Source organism: Podarcis tiliguerta, assembly GCF_965153285.1.
Source record: "Podarcis tiliguerta genome assembly, chromosome: 1".
Taxonomy (NCBI): Eukaryota; Metazoa; Chordata; class Lepidosauria; order Squamata; family Lacertidae; genus Podarcis; species Podarcis tiliguerta.
Window position 1 is genome coordinate 103,884,547 of NC_139534.1, and position 17,603 is coordinate 103,902,149.

The window sequence follows — 17,603 nt, forward strand, 5'->3', positions numbered from 1 at the left end:
CAGAAGATTGGCGGTTCGAATCCCCGCGACAGGGTGAGCTCCCGTTGCTCAGTCCCAGCTGCTGCCAACCTAGCAGTTCAAAAGCATGTCAAAGTGCAAGTAGATAAATAGGTACCGCTCCGGCGTTTCTGTGCGCTGCTCTGGTTCGCCAGAAGCAGCTTAGTCATGCTGGCCACATGACCCGGAAGCTGTACGCCGGCTCCCTCCGCCAATAAGGTGAGATGAGCGCCACAACCCCAGAGTCGGTCACGACTGGACCTAATGGTCAGGGGTCCCTTTACCTTTACCTTGGGGCACTGGCTAGGACTTCAAGTTAACTTTATGCTCCACACAGAAAATATGCATCCCCTTGCCAGACACATAAGTAAGATACAGAATCAAAGAACTGCAGAATTGGAAGGAACCACGAGGGTCATCTAGTCCAACCCCCTGCAATGGAGGAATCTTTTGCCCTACTTGGGGCTCGAACCCACGACCCTGAGATTAAGATTCTCATGCTCTACCAACTGAGCTTTATATAATATAAACAAGTAAAAATACACATATTTCAGTTCAGAATAGTAAAGCCCTATTTATTTGCAGTACCTCCGTAAGGAGTTTCAAAAGGCAGGCTAAAAGGCCCCTTTCAATTATTCATTATAAGTGTTGTATTTTTTATTTGTAGTGATAACTGCTAGATACTTTCCCCTGCTCAGTATACAGGGAGAATATATAAAAATTTAGGGGTGATTTGCCGTTTAGAGCAGGGTGGCATCCAAAACTTCTCAGCCTGTGTGGAACCAAGATGGAGTGACCTTTAGCACCACACCCCGTGCTTCTTTTCCTGCCAGTAACTTAGCACAAAGACCATCTTGACCTTGAACCTGCCATGTCCTAACCGAGAACAGGGACAGCTCCCAGAGATTTCTGATTAGGTCAGTGGCCTTGTAAAAGCTGGACTCTCCCCTCCCCCACCTCTGTACACAACTGTTCCTCATTTACATAAATTATCTCTATTCAATTATCTGTCCAGATGTCCGAATTGTGCCACCAGTGATCTGTGAATGAATTAAAAATGGAATATAATTTAATAATAACTGATTAGAAGGAGATTAGTTGTTATATAAAAAGGAAAAACCAAGAGATAGCTAGTTGCCCTTAATCCGAGCCAATCCACAATAATTATAGAAAATACAGTCTCTGGCCCCCTTCAATCTCTCCCTCCCTCCATCTCCCCGCTCCATTTCCCTTCTCCCTTAGATGTTCTCTTGTTTGCTCTTCCCTTCTCCTTTTTTCATTTTCTTTTTAGTTTCTTCTCCTATAAACATACATCTCTCCACTTTCTCTTGCTTATTAGTCAAGTCTGTATTAAGTGACCTAAACCCTTGATGGTCTTTTTGATGCACCTATGTTAATTACAGATCTCTGAAGAGCATCTGACCAATAAGAGCTTTCAGCTGCCCTGGTTTCCTCTTCTCAACAATTATTCTCTCTTCCTTCTCTTACTAGGAATTGCACCCACAGTGTGCTAGGGACACCCATCCGCCCAAATGATACAAATCACAGCCCAGAGGCCGTACAAACTATATTGGACAGAACAAACTGGCTGAGGAAGTGAGTGCTGGGATTGAAAAATGGGTAGTGGATCTTGGGATATGAGCTAGGAGAGTCAGGTAGCACTAAATAACCAGGAATTTAGCCAAGCAGAGGTAGTGCAGTGTAGTGATTAGAGCACTGGTCTAGGACCCAAGTTTCAGTTTCCGGCTCAGCCATAAAGCCCACTGGGTTGACCTTGGACTAGTCACTGTCTCTCAGACTAACCTACCTCACAGGCTTGTTGTGAGGAAAAAGTAAAGGGGGAGAACCATAATATATGCTGGTTTGTGCTTACGAAATAAATGGTGATAAAGGGCAAAGAGAAGGCAGGGGAAAGGTACAGTGGGAAGAAAAATGGAGACCTTTAAAAGTAAGAACTAGTAGGATCTTAAAATTGATGCAGAGAGTGACAGAGAGTGTGAAGAGGGTGATGAGATCATAGAAGTGACAAGAAAGAAAGATGATTTTAGCAGAGGCATTGTGAACTGAATGAAGAAGGAGATGCGGCAGAAGGGAAGGCTGACAAGGAGGAGGTGACAATCGTCTAGACAAGAGATGTCAACAGCATGGATAAGCATTTTATCCATAGCATTGGGAGAGAAGGGCAGATCTTAGAGATGAAGAAAACGAAGAAGCTGCAGGATTTGGTGACTGCTTAAACGTAGGAGGAGACAGAAAGGAAGGAGTCAAATGCAATCCCAAAGTTGCGCGCCTGGGAGGCAAAGGAGATAGCAGTAGCTCAGGGAGAGGTTTAGAGGTTTAGCTGAAGATATTACAAGTTCTGCCTTTGCCATCCTCAAATGTGAAAATCAGTGGAACAGGCAGGAGACAATGTCAACAAGATAACTAAGGATAGAGACTGGACAGAAATCTACTTTTCCTGCGACTATAAAAATGATAGTAAAAACTGAGAAAATAAATACCCAGAGGAAGAAGGAGGAGAGAGAAAGAAGGAGGAGGCCTCAGAGAGCTATGTGGGATCCCAACAGAATCAAGAATCCCAGAGGACTAGGGCAAAAGGGACAGGCAAATTCATGGCTATAAGAGCCATGCTATCTAAATGGAACTTCGGAGGCACAGTGCTGGGGACAAACAGGGAAGGATGTCACATTCATGCCCTGCCCTCACGTGGTGTGCAAGATGTGACTGAAAATAAAAGGAAAGATTAGGAGACAAACCCAAATTCTGTTGTTGCTGATCAGTTTAGGGCAAAAGCAGCAGCTATAGGAGGCCAAGAGGGCAAACAGAAGCTCGTTCGTGCAGGTTTGGGAAGTAAGGTTGAGGGGCTCAGTTGGACTCAGGATGCTGAAAATGCGCGTGCCGGAGTTTAGACAATAAAAAGCAAATGCAGGGAGTATAGAGACCACTCATTTGAGGGAACTGGAGCTGAAATATCTATCATCTATCTATCTATCTAATCTATCTATCATCTGTCTGTCTGTCTGTCTGTCTGTCTACAGTGGTACCTCGGGTTACAGACGCTTCAGGTTTGCTTCAGGATGAGAACAGAAATCGCGTGGTGGCGGTGCGGCAGCAGCGGGAGACCCCATTAGCTAAAGTGGTGCCTCAGGTTAAGAACAGTTTCAGGTTAAGAACGGACCTCCGTAATGAATTAAGTTCTTAACCCAAGGTACCACTCTATCATCTATCTATCTATCATCTGCCTGCCTGCCTGTCTATCTATCTATCTATCATCATGTATCTATCATCTATCTATAAAAATAAAAGGGTTGGATTGGCAGCAACTAATCTTTGCAGGAGTGACTAATTCAGATGGTTTGTCCCTTGAGGCTTATGGACTCCCAAGGGATTCCTGAATGCTTTTTTGGAGGGAGGGCTTTCTGTTGGCATGAGTGTAACTCCTGCCAATGCCTTGGTTTTGCTCTGGAAAGGGCCATGAACAATATTGCTTGTTCCCAAAGGCTTTCTCCAGTGGAGTCTGGAAAGCTCCCTGGTTTTCCAAGGAGCTCTGGGACATCTGAGACTGGTAGATGGCTAGAGTGCAAGTGACACAAGTGAATATGACCAAACACAGCTTAGAGCGTGTAATTGAACCTACCATATGGTGGTGGTAAAGAAAGCTTACTCCTCTACCACCATTGCATCCTCAGTGAACTGTCCAGCAGCGTTTTTTGGGGTTGTGTCCGGGCCCATTAAGCCTGGCCAGGATTTGGTACAGCTACCCGTTCAGAAGCCTGCTGTAACAATTTTCCAAAGGTAAAATTGCCTGTATTTGCTCTGAATTTGAAGCCACGGTTACTGCAGATCTTGTCAAGGTGTCCAGAATGCCATCTGGTCACATTTTATGGGAGCAGTTTTAGCATTTGTGTCCTGATGATGTGGACAGGAGGACAAGCACAGAGATTAGCCAACCATGTGTCCTCTGGATTCTTGCCCATCATGGCCTTATAAGAGCTAGCTGGGCAGATCCATGGCTGATTAATGCTGCAGTGCAGGAAGGAGTAATGCCTGTCACCTTCAAAGAGGTGAAGGTGTGGCCCGTCCTTAAGAGGTGGGCTCACTAAACCTTGCAGTGTTGGACAACTACTGCCCAATTGCTAATATCCCCTTTTAGGGCAAGGTAACCGAATGGCCAACCTAGCAGTTCGAAAGCACCCCTGGGTGCAAGTAGATAAATAGGGACCGCTTACTAGCGGGAAGGTAAACGGCATTTCCGTGTGCGGCTCTGGCTCGCCAGAGCAGTGATGTCACGCTGGCCACGTGACCCGGAAGTGTCTTCGGACAGCGCTGGCCCTTGGCCTCTTTGAGTGAGATGGGCGCACAACCCTAGAGTCTGTCAAGACTGGCCCGTACGGGCAGGGGTACCTTTACCTTTACCTTAACCGAATGGCTGGCTAACTGCAGATTTGTCAGTGACAGAGTGCCTATATCCAATTATGGCTGGCTTGCCAGTTATGGCTCTTCTTGAACTTTGGTAGGCTGGCCTCAGTAATCCAATCTGATGACCTCATGGCTGGACTACTGCAATGAGCTCTACATGGGGCTTCCCTTGAAAACTGCTGTTCATGCTGAAAGTGACTGTCCAGGTGCTGAGTAGGGCAGGTAAGTGGGATCATATAACAGCATTCCTTAAAATGATACATATGGCACTCCAGATACTTTCCCACTCCAATTTCCATCAGTCCCAGTCATCATGACCAATAGTCTCAAATGATGGCAGTTATGGAAAAGGCACAGATTCCCAATTCTTGGTCTAGAATATGTAGTTCTTCTTTCAGTCTTGGTTTTGAACCTGGGGACTTAAGAGTTCAAATTCCAACAGAGTGGTTATACTCAATCTCTACTTTTTAAGTCCCCCCACCCAGCAATACAGAATGAATGAAAGCATAAGATAAAGACTGGGATGAGGATTTATCATAAATACCCAATTCCTTTAATATGGTGAATATGTTTACCCTAATGTTCCTGTGTTGGACTTGCGGTTTCTCCACAATCTCTGGCAACCCAGTCATTATCTTGTTACACAGTTTTAATTCTTACTTGCTGTTATTGCTCTCATGAAATATGGGTCAATAAGCAACAGGGGATAGGACGTCCAGATAATAGCTAGTTATGCCGTCCAGCCACATACAACAAGCAACCGTTCAGGGCTCTATCCCTGGGAGGAAGGCAATGGATTTTGCTGCTAGGCTCATTTTTCAGATTGCTGAAACAAGGGAAGTTAAAAGTATGGTGCACCTCCAGTTATGTTGTGCTGCTGAATAACAGAGAAGAAGCATGGGCAGCAGTGAGTAGAAGGCAAACCCTTGTAACAGGGATGGCAGTTCTGTGGCCCTCCAGGTGGTATGGGACTCCATTCCTTTCAGCCCCAGCCAGCACACCCCATAGTCTAACATCATCCTCATGCCGCCTTATAATAAATATGTGGGTGCGCTTTTATGGCAAGGTGAAGCTATTGTATTGTACCTGGACATTTTCTGTGTATGCTTCACACTTACTGCCAGGCACCACAAAGTTCCAGGACATTTAGGTAAAGGTAAAGGGACCCCTGACCATTAGGTCCAGTCATGGCCGACTCTGGTGTTGCTTTATTGGCCGAGGGAGCTTCCGGGTCATGTGGCCAGCATGACTAAACCGCTTCTGGCGAACCAGAGCAGCGCACGGAAACACTGTTTACCTTCCCACCAGAGCGGTACCTATTTATCTACTTGCACTTTGACATGCTTTCGAACTGCTAGGTTGGCAGGAGCTTGGACCGAGCAACGGGAGCTCACCCCGTTGCGGGGATTCGAACCGCCAACCTTCTGATCGGCAAGCCCTAGGCTCTGTGGTTTAACCCACAGTGCCACCTGCGCCCCTCCAGGACATTTAAAGGAAAGCAAATAGAGAGGAAAGTAGTTTTAATGAACAGCTACTTGGGACACACTGCCTGCAATTGTGTGAAAAGGTCATGCTATTGGCACAGGCGTGTTTGAGCTGACTTGACTTAGTGCACCTTCTTCAATCATTTCCAAATGGGGTGTTTGGGATACTTCAGTAGGTGGGCAGGGGTTTTGTGGAGGTTTCTTTATTCAATTTATATCCCCCCTTTCCCCCCTAGGATCTCAAGGTTTCATATACGGCTCTCCTTCCCCTTTTATTTGCATAACCATCCTGTGAAGTAGGTTAGACTCAGAGATAGTGACTTGTTCAAGGCAAGTCTCATGGCACAAAGAACATGGATTGGAAGCCCCTAGATCAGCAACTTGGAGGAAACCTCTCAAAACAATCCATATTGTTCATGCCTATCCATTTCTATTAAAAAGCTTTGGCGCTATGAGGCTGTTCTGCTACAGGTGAGGTGACATGGCCTGGTGGGGTGGGGTTTTAAGATGCAGGAATTTTTTTGTTTGAGGCTATGCTTGCAGGCTATACTTGTTCGGGGTGCCCTATTGTAGTAGTGCCGTGGGGGGGGGGGTTTCCCATGACGAGTTGCCAAGTTGTGAGAACTTTTCAGTTTGAGGCCATACAGTGGTATCTTGGTTCTCAAACTTAATCCGTTCCAGAAGTCAGTTCCAAAACCAAAGTGTTCCAAAACCAAGGCTCACTTGCAAAATGGATTAATCCGACTTTTCAAAAACAACCCCTAAAGCAGCAATTTAACATGAATTTTACTATCTAATGAGACCACTGATCCATAAAATGAAAGCAATAAACAATGTAATGCAGTCACACAATCAATCAATCAGTAGCTGAACTGGGCTCCACACAGTCACAAAAACAAAACAAAAAAGAGCTGCAGGAACAAAACACAAAATTAATAGCAAAAACAGACAGACCTCAGCATAACACTCAAAACGGAAGTATGGCACTCAGAAAGGAGCACGTTCGGCTTCCAAAAAAAGTTTGTAAACCGGAACACTTACTTCCGGGTTTGCAGTGTTTGGGTTCCAAGTTGTTTGAGTACCAAGCCGTTTGAGAACCAAGGTACCACTGTATGTACAGGCTATACTTATTCGGGGTGCCCTATTGTAGGGGTGCTGTGGGGGGTCCCATGACGAGTTGCCAGGCAAAGCAGCAACGCGATGGCTGTAATTAGCTGCATTAGAAGAAAGTCCCCCTCTCTGATCTCTAGGCCTGAGGCCACAAGGTCCCCTTCTCTTCTCCTTCCCTTTCCTCACGGCTCCATTATAAGCCCAGGAGCAAGACCAGCCTGCCTGCTTGCCTGCCTGCCCCTTCCCTCCAAGACTGAGGCGGGAGGGAGGCGCCCATTTTTTTATTATTAATTGTTGCTTTGCATTTGCCATTCGAGCTGCTAATCCGAGGGCTCCGTGTTTGGCTGCTATCCTGGTGCCAGGCCCTGCCGATGGGGTTGGGGATCTCCGAGCCCAGGGAGGGGACCCCGGGCCGGCGTAGCAGCTGTAATTATTCCCCAGACAAATCTCTGCAAACCGGGAGGACTAGAGAAATCGCGGCCCATATTGCGCGGCCTGCCGCCCCCACCCGCCAGGATAATTTGAGACTCAAATCCCAGCAAAGACCTGCTACAAATTGCTGCAAATTAAGCTGATTTTGCCCCGAATGAGGGATTTTCTGCTGCAGATCAACCCTTCCCGAGAGCTGATGAGGTGGGGATTAGAGAAGGGACTGAAATCAAAGGGGCAAGATGAGGCGGGTGGCTGGCGAGGGGATGGGGGGGAGAGGGAGGAAGGGAAGGGAAGAGGGAGGAGGGACGAGGGTTGGCCTAGCAGTGAAAGTCCCGGAGTATTAGCACTTTATTGATTTCTACTTTACTGACATTTTATTCTATTGCCAAGTTTCCGATTAGCCTTAACAAAAAAAACCAATCCGAGAAAGGCAGAGAAGGCATGTTGGGTTTTGACCTCAGGGCACTGGCTTTCATCTCGTACCGGTTTTAGAGAAGAGATCCCTTTCGATTTGCCAGATTGTGCAGTTTTTTAAGGGAATGTGAACTGGAACATAGTAGACACTCTGGTGTGTCAGAACACCTCAGACCTGCTGGCACTTCACCAAAGAGACCCCCTGAACAGACACCGACACCCCCCCCACACACTTTTGTACAATTTTTGCCCTGATATGCAGCGCAGTGACATCAGGGCAGATGAAATCTTTATAGGAATAAAACCTACAGAAGAGGAAATGTGTTCCTGGGAGTGTTTGTGTATGTGTTAAATGAGTTAGCTCCTGCCTGTTGGTTCTCCTCTAACCCTCTTGTACCTCCTCCCCACAGGTATGTTACCTCGGTAAACATGGGTTTGGGAACACACCTTGTGGACGTGTCATGAAGTTTTGCATAGTCTTTATATGTTGATAGAACTAGTCTTTTCCTCTAGGCTGCAGGCAGAATATGCTTTCCTTCTTCAGAGGTATGTACCTCTGTTATGTATATTTACCCCATAATCACCACAGGTTCTTTCAGTGCTTCAAAAACCTGGAAAAAAATTTTTGACCAGAGATGGTGCTTCAAAAAAAGAAAAGAAATGTGTGTTTTCAGAGCAAGCAAGACAACTCCAGCTCTTTTAGAGGCTATTGTGTGTCTCCAGCAAGCTGAAGGCTAGTTGTTCTACTACCTTTGCTAGTTGTGGCTTCAGGACATAGCTATCAGATGTAAATTAGAAACATAACAGTGCCCCTGCTACACACATGGATATTACTTCTCATGTCAGAAAAAAAGTTCCGTAAGAATTCAGCCTAAAGCTTGGGTAGGCAGTTTGGGAAACTGTTCACTTCTGGCTCTTCTCCATCCACACTTTATCCCTGTGGTTCTAGAGTAGATCGTAGTTTTCATCTGTTTTAACAGGAATGCATGTTGTAGGTCTCTGCAATGGCATCATTAAAGATTTTATGCTGTGCATGTTAAAATTAAAAAGATATATGTGCAGATAGTCACTACGAATGTAATCAACTTGATTTAATACTAATAGGAACCAGCAAATGGAATTTATGACTTAAAAATAAGTGTGTGGTGTTTTTTTTAAAAAAAACATAAATACAAGTACTTTCTGGGGGGAAAACAGGGAGAAAATCTCAATCTGAATAGTTTATTAGAGTCTAATCCCTCACCAACAAACGAAACCGGGGCTGCCCACCCAATAATCCCAACTGCCATTAAAATATTAAAGATAAATCTAATCGTCTCTTTATCCAAAATAAGCGACTTTTATGTTGAGAGAAAACGTCTAACCCTTTGGGAAGAGAATTACTCCTAATGTATCAAATGGAATTCAGTCAGGAGGGTGAAACTGGGTTTAAAATCAAATGAGATGATAATAGAGATAAAGCGTAGTATGCCAAATTAAAAACACTCATTTACACAAATTAAAATCTCCCTAAAGAAAGTATACAGTTGAAATGGGACTTCACTGGACTCCTGTTCCCTTCTTGTGTGAAAGTGGTATAACCCAACAAAGACTGAGACATCTAAAGGTGCTGATTGGATAGTATGCCAAAGAGAGAAACCCAAACCCAAAGATCATTCTTTTCTCATGACATCTCTTCACATATATTCCTTCCAATTGCTTTTCTCACCTGTGTCATGTTTGCCTTGTGAGTCCTTGTCATCCAAGAGCCAGGAAAATCCAAATGAATGGGTACTTTTGAGTCTTTATGACCCTCTGTGGCTAGAGGTCTACAGCTGGTCTTCAGGTTCCATCCTCACTCAGCACTGAATTAGCTGGGTAACCATGGAAAAGAGGGAGCCTATCAGGTTTATTTGTCCATCTAGCACCCGTTGCTCTGAGTGATAGTAGCTCTCCTGGATTTCAGACAGAGGTGTTTCCCATTTCCCAAGAGGGAAGTGCCAGGAATTGAACCTAAGACCTCTTTCTTGCAAAACATCCACTCTGCTCCCTACCCCTGCATCTCAATTCCTTACCTATAAAGTAACAGGAATGTTATTGACAAATATGAACCATTTGCCATTTGCCATCTCTTTAGTGTCAGCATTTTGAAGTATGTAGAGAACTGAAGTCTTCAGTAAATTGAGAGTACCTACAGCTTGGGTTCTTCCGTTAGCATCCTTTGCTATGGAAGACATAGTACTGCTTAGCTCTTGATTGTTGTTGTTGTTTGCTGTAGCACATTTACTCAAGCCATCCTAAGCTCTTTTCAGTCTGGACTCTTACTTGCTAGGTAAACCCTTTTCTAACTCAATAGCCCTTTGGGATGTGTAACCATTTATTTTAAAGAATCACCTTTATACCTGTAGCTCCTTAGCAGCACTGTAGAGAAGAGTAGTATAATTTTGGTTTATAATTCTTCTGTTTCCATGCTGAATTGTGGATGCCTAATAAGAAGGCATTGTTGTCACTGGACATTTTGCTATACTATTTGATCTCATTGTTGAAGGATTTGCTTCTGAAAGCATACAGTTTCAGTGCGATTTCAATTGCCATTGTGTTTCTAGCCATTATTAAAGAGAACATAAGCAAAAAATATAATCAGAATGTAGTTTGGAAATCAGAATTCAAGATAGGTGCACCTACCTTTTATAGTTTGAACCTGCCCTAAAAAACCCTTTTAGAAGCTACTTGAGATGTATAGTATTGGGGGGAGAAGGATAGTAATTAATATAACCCAGATGGACCTTTGGATAAAGCATCAGGAGAGCATAAGGATTCAGCTAGATTGGCTCCTAAAATTCCATAAGGAAGATAAGAGCTGAGAATGAACAAATAAGTAGTATTCTCTGTTACAGCTCAAGTTCCTGCAGGATGGGAAATGTTCTTGTTTCCTTGCACAGTCAATAACTATTAACTGTGCTGTGCACTTCAGCAGTTTCTGAGCTTAAAAACCTTGCATTATACAGAACAACATATAGGAGGAAGTGTTTGCTTCTGAAGTACTAAAATGGGAAACGCAGTGGTTCCAAGGGTGGGGAAAGCATTTGTTTTGAGTCATGCATGTAAGCCTTTACTAGAAGAACATTTTAGTCAGAGTCTAATAAGAGTCCAGAGTTTGAGAGTTTTCTAGTTAGGAATGGGATGGCCAGTGAAGGAAGAAGTAGAGCATGGAATGTGGATTTAAGCAGTTTCAGTGAGAAGAAATGTAGTGCATATGGAGAGAGAATAGGTGAGTATGGCATGAATCCTGATTCTTTGTTCAATTGAAATTCTTCCCAGTTCCCTTAACAGCCCCCAGTCTCATTTCCAACTTAAACATTATACACTATGAGGACTAGAAACTATTTTTATTTTTGTAATAATTTTTATTTCCAAAAAGAGAGAGTAAGTGTGTGTGTGTGTGTGTGTGTGTGTGTATATAAAATATGTTCAAAGAAATAGATATACTGCAAATGATTAAATAACAAAAATAGGATGTTTCAGTGGCTGTTGTCTAAAATACGTTTTCTGGTAATCACAACAGCAATTGATACATTTCTGCTAAGGGTAGTGATACGTTTTCCTCCTTTTGTCTACGTATAATGTTTGTTAATTAGCTAATTCCAAATATTTTCTTAATAATTTCTTAAGATTATTTTTTAAAGCACCATTGAGGTGAAATCTCAGATACAATGCCAAGTTGTGTGCCATCAAGCAAATAACTTACACAAGCAAGTATCTCACACAAGGTCTTTGAAACAGGGTGTGCACATAGCCACACTGACCATAGGCAAAGTCTGCAGGTACTTGCTCCATATGAAAGGTTGCTTCTCCTTTAAAAGGTTCAGATTTCTTCATCAAGAATAATGGGAGCCAATGATATAGTTAGTTTCATATCATCCAGAAGAAAACGGGACAATCTTGTGAAAACGAGACAGAACCCCTTTGTGTCATCTGAGTACCAAGCTTGGATGTCTTCCACAAAGTCATATGTTATACATTGTTTGGTTTGTTATTGCAGGCACCAGTTCAAAGGGTGATTAAAGGTACCGTCTTCATGCCCAAACACTGAAGCTACCAATTTCTGAGGAATTTAAAGACCATGGTAGACATCCTCTAGCTCTGCATCATTAAGCCTGAGAACACATACAGAAACAAATGTGAAATTTAAAACAAAAATAATTATACTTTGATCTATAAACCAAATTCAGATAATTTCAGGTGCTGAAATATAATATGTAGCTTTAACATGCAGCTGAGAAACAAAGTAAACCAATAGATAGAATATGATCTTAGGTCCATAAAACTTGGAGGCTAAGAGAGAGGCTGTGCCAGAAGGAAAATGAATTGATCTCTCTATATTAGTAACTTTGTCTTAATGTAACATTTTTTATATGTAGCTATGTATTTTTGTAATATTTTGTTTAAGTTGCCTGTTGTTGCTTCAGTTTTTTTTGTACACCGGTTAGACATATTTTTAAAATATTAAGCGGCATAGAAATTATATAATCTAATCAAATTGACAGATTTCCAAATTAACATTTATGCGACACTGGATATTACTGCTGCATAGTAATAGGTGGTAGTTTAAGGGTGCAATCAGAAACACAATTACCTGGGAATAAATCCAATTGAGGAGAGTGGGTGTTTTTTTGGGGGGTAGCAGGGAACATGTTTAGGATTTAACTAAGGATCTAAATTAGTTTTGTGGTCACAGAAGGTGAGAATTTTCAAACATTCGCAAACATCTGCTTATTGTCCTGCATAACAACATCATATCACATGTACTGCACATACTTATTACAGTCAGTTGCTTGGGCAATAAGTCATGACCGTTTGCCTCTAGGATTATTTTAGCTTTCATAAAAGAGCTCACAAATTATTAAGAATTTGTAGGTGGATATGAACAGGGAGTTGGTAAAAAGTCATGACAAGCTTTTCTTTGGTGTGCGTTAGTTTCAGAGGGACAAAACAGCAAAATATTTTAACAAGTTAATGTTGATTCTCCTTTGGACGGATGTTCTGTACTTTTAGTTATGATTAATGTCCACTCAATGATGTCTTTAGTCTTATTAAGTGCAATATATGTTATTTCCCAGCAGAAGCACAAGTACCTACCATATGTTATGATGAACATTTGTCAGTTTTCCACCAACACGTATTGGACAGCATCTGTGATATCATTCATAAGTAGACATAGGGTGACTGGCAGTCCTGTGCGTGGGTTTCTGCTTGTCCAGTGGGGCTTTTCTGCCTCTCTGGCCCCTGTGTGCCTCTTGTGCCCCTGAAATTGGTTCAGGGGGTAGAGAAAACCCTTAGAACAGTGCCTGGGGGAAGGGAAGGAGACAGTTCTTTCTGGCAAGCTGAAATGCTTTTGCAGGCAGAATGTTTGTGACAGCGCAACACTGAATTCCACCCATAGCCTTCCCTGACCCTTGCCCATGTAATACCGAAGTTCTTTTAAAAATGATTTTTTTAAAAAACATGCTACAAGGATATGTGGTAAAACTATTATAAGGAACATAGAGCACAGGAAACTGCCTTATGCCAAATCAGAGCTTTTTAGATACAATTGTAATCCAGCTGTTTTGTGCCATGGCATCTCTATTATTACTATTATTTTGGCTTTTTGTTTATTCTGGTGTTTTTTGTTCACATTTTAATTGTTTTCTTTCTTTTGTAAACTGCCCTTAGAATGTGACTGAAGGCTAGTATAAAAATACTTGTACAGTGGTACCTCAAGTTAAGAACTTAATTTGTTCTGGAGGTCCGTTCTTAACCTGAAACTGTTCTTAACCTGAGGTACCACTTTTAACCTGAGGTACCACTTTTCCATTCTCAAGGAAATTAGCCCTGAGTGCTCACCGGAAGGACAGATCCTGAAGCTGAGGCTCCAATACTTTGGCCACCTCATGAGAAGAGAAGACTCCCTGGAAAAGACCCTGATGTTGGGAAGGATTGAGGGCACAAGGAGAAGGGGATGACAGAGGACGAGATGTTGGACAGTGTTCTCGAAGCTACAAACATGAGTCTGACCAAACTGCGGGAGGCAGTGGAAGACAGGAGTGCCTGGCATGCTCTGGTCCATGGGGTCACAAAGAGTCAGACACAACTAAACGACTAAACAACAACAACCACTTTAGCTAATGGGGCCTCCCGCTGCCGCCACACAATTTCTGTTCTCATCCTGAAGCAAAGTTCTTAACCCAAGGTACTATTTCTAGGTTAGCAGAGTCTGTAACCTGAAGCGTCTGTAACCCGAGGTACCACTGTACTAAATAATAATGAAGCATATAAGCTGCACAGTGCCTCTACAACTGCATTTCTGCAGTGTTCATGCTATATTGTGAACAAAGGACTAGCGTCACTACAGCATTAGCGGGGAAGTTGCTCTTGTTATGGTGGGAAAAATTACTGGCTAAGATCCAAATAGCTGTTTAGGCTCACACCAGGAACTTCAACTGGCCCCATGGGATTTTTTGCTTTTGAGCAATATCACAAACTTCTAATAGCATGCATGAAAACTTTGTTTTTAAAGCATTGCCATGCAGCATATTGGGAGGTCTGGTAGTGCTGGTTGATAAAAACAAATCTAAAATGTCTTTGGGCTAACGGAACTTGTTTTACAGTTTTTGAAATCCTGGCCATGAATACAATCCATATAAACCTTAGAACAACAACCAGAGATCTTTAAAGTTGCAATTAATCAACAATATCTCGCTTTTTATTCTGAAGTGTTTGTGTCTATCTTTGCAGTGGCGAGGCACTGTTACTTCTATTTATAGGTAAGTCAAAGAGCAATTTGTGTTCAAGTGTTATTCATAATTATTTTTAGCCTCTCTTGCACAATTTGAGTACATGTGCGGCTTGCAGTGATTCATTTCTGAATGCACAGAGTCCAGTTTTTGTTCTGCGAATTTGCATATCAACTTTTGTGTTCTTTTTGTGTCACCTGTGAAGAAATTCAGTGCTACAACTGGTCTTCTATCAACTGCTATTGAGCCATATTTTGGGAAAAGAATATTTTTTCAATTTGCCTCTACCATTATAATAAAGGCTTCTGTATTCATTATACGCTGAGCAGAAGAGTAACAATGGCTAGACAAGCATGGGAATGTGCTGCTCGAAGGAGACACACAGATCAGCTTTTGATATTGTGAAGTATTTGTGAGTAATAATTGAAGTGGGTGTAAAGACACTAGTGAAAATGCCTTACACATTTATATTGGGGAGAATATATATATATGCAGGCTTCTGTTCATTGGCATTAGGGCAATAGGTCAGTCATGCCCTGCCTCCAGCACTCCAGTCAGGCGCTGTGGGTTAAACCACAGAGCCTAGGACTTGCCGATCAGAAGGTCAGCGGTTCGAATCCCCGCAACGGAGTGAGCTCCCATTGCTCGGTCCCTGCTCCTGCCCACCTAGCAGTTTGAAAGCACGTCAAAGTGCAAGTAGATAAATAGGTACCGCTCCAGCGGGAAGGTAAATGGCGTTTCCGTGCTCTGCTCTGGTTTGCCAGAAGCGGCTTAATCATGCTGGCCACATGACCCGGAAGCTGTATGCCAGCTCCCTTGACCAGTAAAGCGAGATGAGCGCCGCAACCCCAGAGTCAGTCACGACTGGACCTAATGGTCCCTTTACCTTTACTTCCCAGAGAGTTTAGTGGAAGAGTTGCTCATGTACTTCTCCCTTTTCCATTGAAATCAAAGGAGTGCTTAATTTTCACTGAATCATATACTTAGTGTTTACAACCAGGAAAACTGCATGGCTGTTTTAAAAATAATTTTACACATGGATATGACGATTGTATAAATTGCTCAATAATCTGTATTTTAGAATGTGTTCTTCCTTGACACTTTGATATTGGCCAAATACCATGAAAGCAGCTGGAACTCTATTCCTGTTGGTTGAGATGAAATACTTTTTAAAATATTCAGTTAATTTCTTATCATCGCCTGGGTTGCAGCTAATGAGATCCCAAAGAGATATGTCCTCTTGGCAGGTAATAGGTCCCCCCCCCCATCTTCTTTCACCTCCCAAGCATCTGAGACAGAATATTTGGATTAGATGAATGTTGCTCTGGCAATGTTGCAGCACATTCTAATTAAGTAACAGTGTCAAGTCATTTTTATATCTGTTATAACGATAGCTGAAAACAGATTATATTAAAATATTCACAGATTTAAGGGACACAAATGGCGGTGATGCCCCGTTTTTCTAACAAAACGTGTGTGCGGGTACATATGCTTCTCAAATTCACCATCAGAGAAGAGACTTCAGTTATCTGTTCCACAAGGTGACCTGTTATAGAACTAGTTTCTGTTTCCAGGCTGGGGTCCTCTGATACTCCAGGTACATAGAGCATTTTGCCTTAGTATTCGGGTGGGTCCCACACCACACAGAGACAGTGCCACCTAGTGAACATGAAGACCTTCTACAAGAGAGTTGTGTGAGGGTGTGTTTTTTGTATATGCAAACTAAGAAAAGGAAACAACAAGCATATCTGGGATGATTCTCCATAATGAATAAAATAAATTACTTTAAAGACCTAATTCAAGTGTTTATAGAAATACAAACAAATATGCACAAAGTCAGGTGACAAAAGCACAAATCACCAGTGTACCAACAAGTATCTCACACAATTTATTATAAGATTTGCAGTGTGGCTGATTTCACATGCCAGCTTACCGTACTAGAACTCATGTACATCCAAAGAAGCTGTATGCTGGAAGATTCGGGGAAGATTAAAAAAAAGTACTTCTTCTTCACACAAGACTATGGAACTCTCTTCCACAGGAGGCAGTGTTGGCCACCAACCTAGATGACTTTAAAAGAGGATTAGACAAATTCATGGAGGAAAGAGATATCGAAGGCTACAGGCTATCATGGCTCTGCTCTGCCTCCACAGTTGGAGGCAGCAATGCTTCTGAGTACCAGTTGCTGGAAACCACAGGAGGGAAGGTACTCTTGTGCTTGAGCCATGCTCGTGGGTTTCCCACGGGCATCTGGTTGGCCACTGTGAGAGCAGGATGCTGGACAGGACGGGCCATCTGCCTGATCCAGCATGCTCTTCTGATGCTGTTATGACAGGGGGGTTGTAATGAAGTATTCAGGTTCAATTTAAAGTGCTTGTTTCAACTTCAAGGTTCTGAAGGACTTGGGACCAGGATTTCTGAAAGACTTACTTTCCCCCATTCCCATGTGTACTCACTGAATCACAAGATTCCCTTCAGTGGCCATGCTAAGTGTCCCTGACAAATGAAGTGAAATAGATGGCTATCAGAGAAAGGGCCTTTTAGGCAGTGGCACCCTGGAGAAGCCTTCTCAATGAGTTTTACCTGGTACCATTTTTGTGATAACTTTGATGGCAGCCTATACAAAATAAAAATCTATAAAGACTTTTCTGTTTAGCAAGGCCTTATAAATAACTTGCATAGTTTGGTTTTCAAAACTCTTATTTAACTTTGGGGGTGTGGCGAGTTTTGTCTTTGCTGTATTTATGTTGCTTCTGATTTTATGGTGTTAGGTCTTGCTTTGTATTCAGTTGTATTCTTATTTATCATAAGCCACCCAGATAACTTTATGTCACGGGGCGGCATACAAATGTCGCAAATAAGCCAGTCTCCATAACCATTCGGGAATTAAAGGCTCCATATACTTTCCCCACCTGGAGTCTGTCTACTAAAGCATTATGAAATATTTGTCTCCTTCAGTGAGAAACCAGAGTTCTGGTTTAAGCCCAAAGTT

General features: G+C 42.7%; 1 long non-coding RNA gene across 1 annotated transcript in view; it reads left to right on the plus strand.

Moving 5' to 3' along the window:
* LOC310680535 overlaps positions 1–16,589 on the plus strand; it is a 37,700-nt gene extending 21,111 nt beyond the window's left edge. The window contains exon 4 of the long non-coding RNA XR_014512824.1: positions 13,700–16,589. This is a non-coding gene — a long non-coding RNA (uncharacterized lncRNA). The remainder of the gene's footprint in view (positions 1–13,699) is intronic.
* The last annotated feature ends 1,014 nt before the right edge of the window (positions 16,590–17,603 follow it).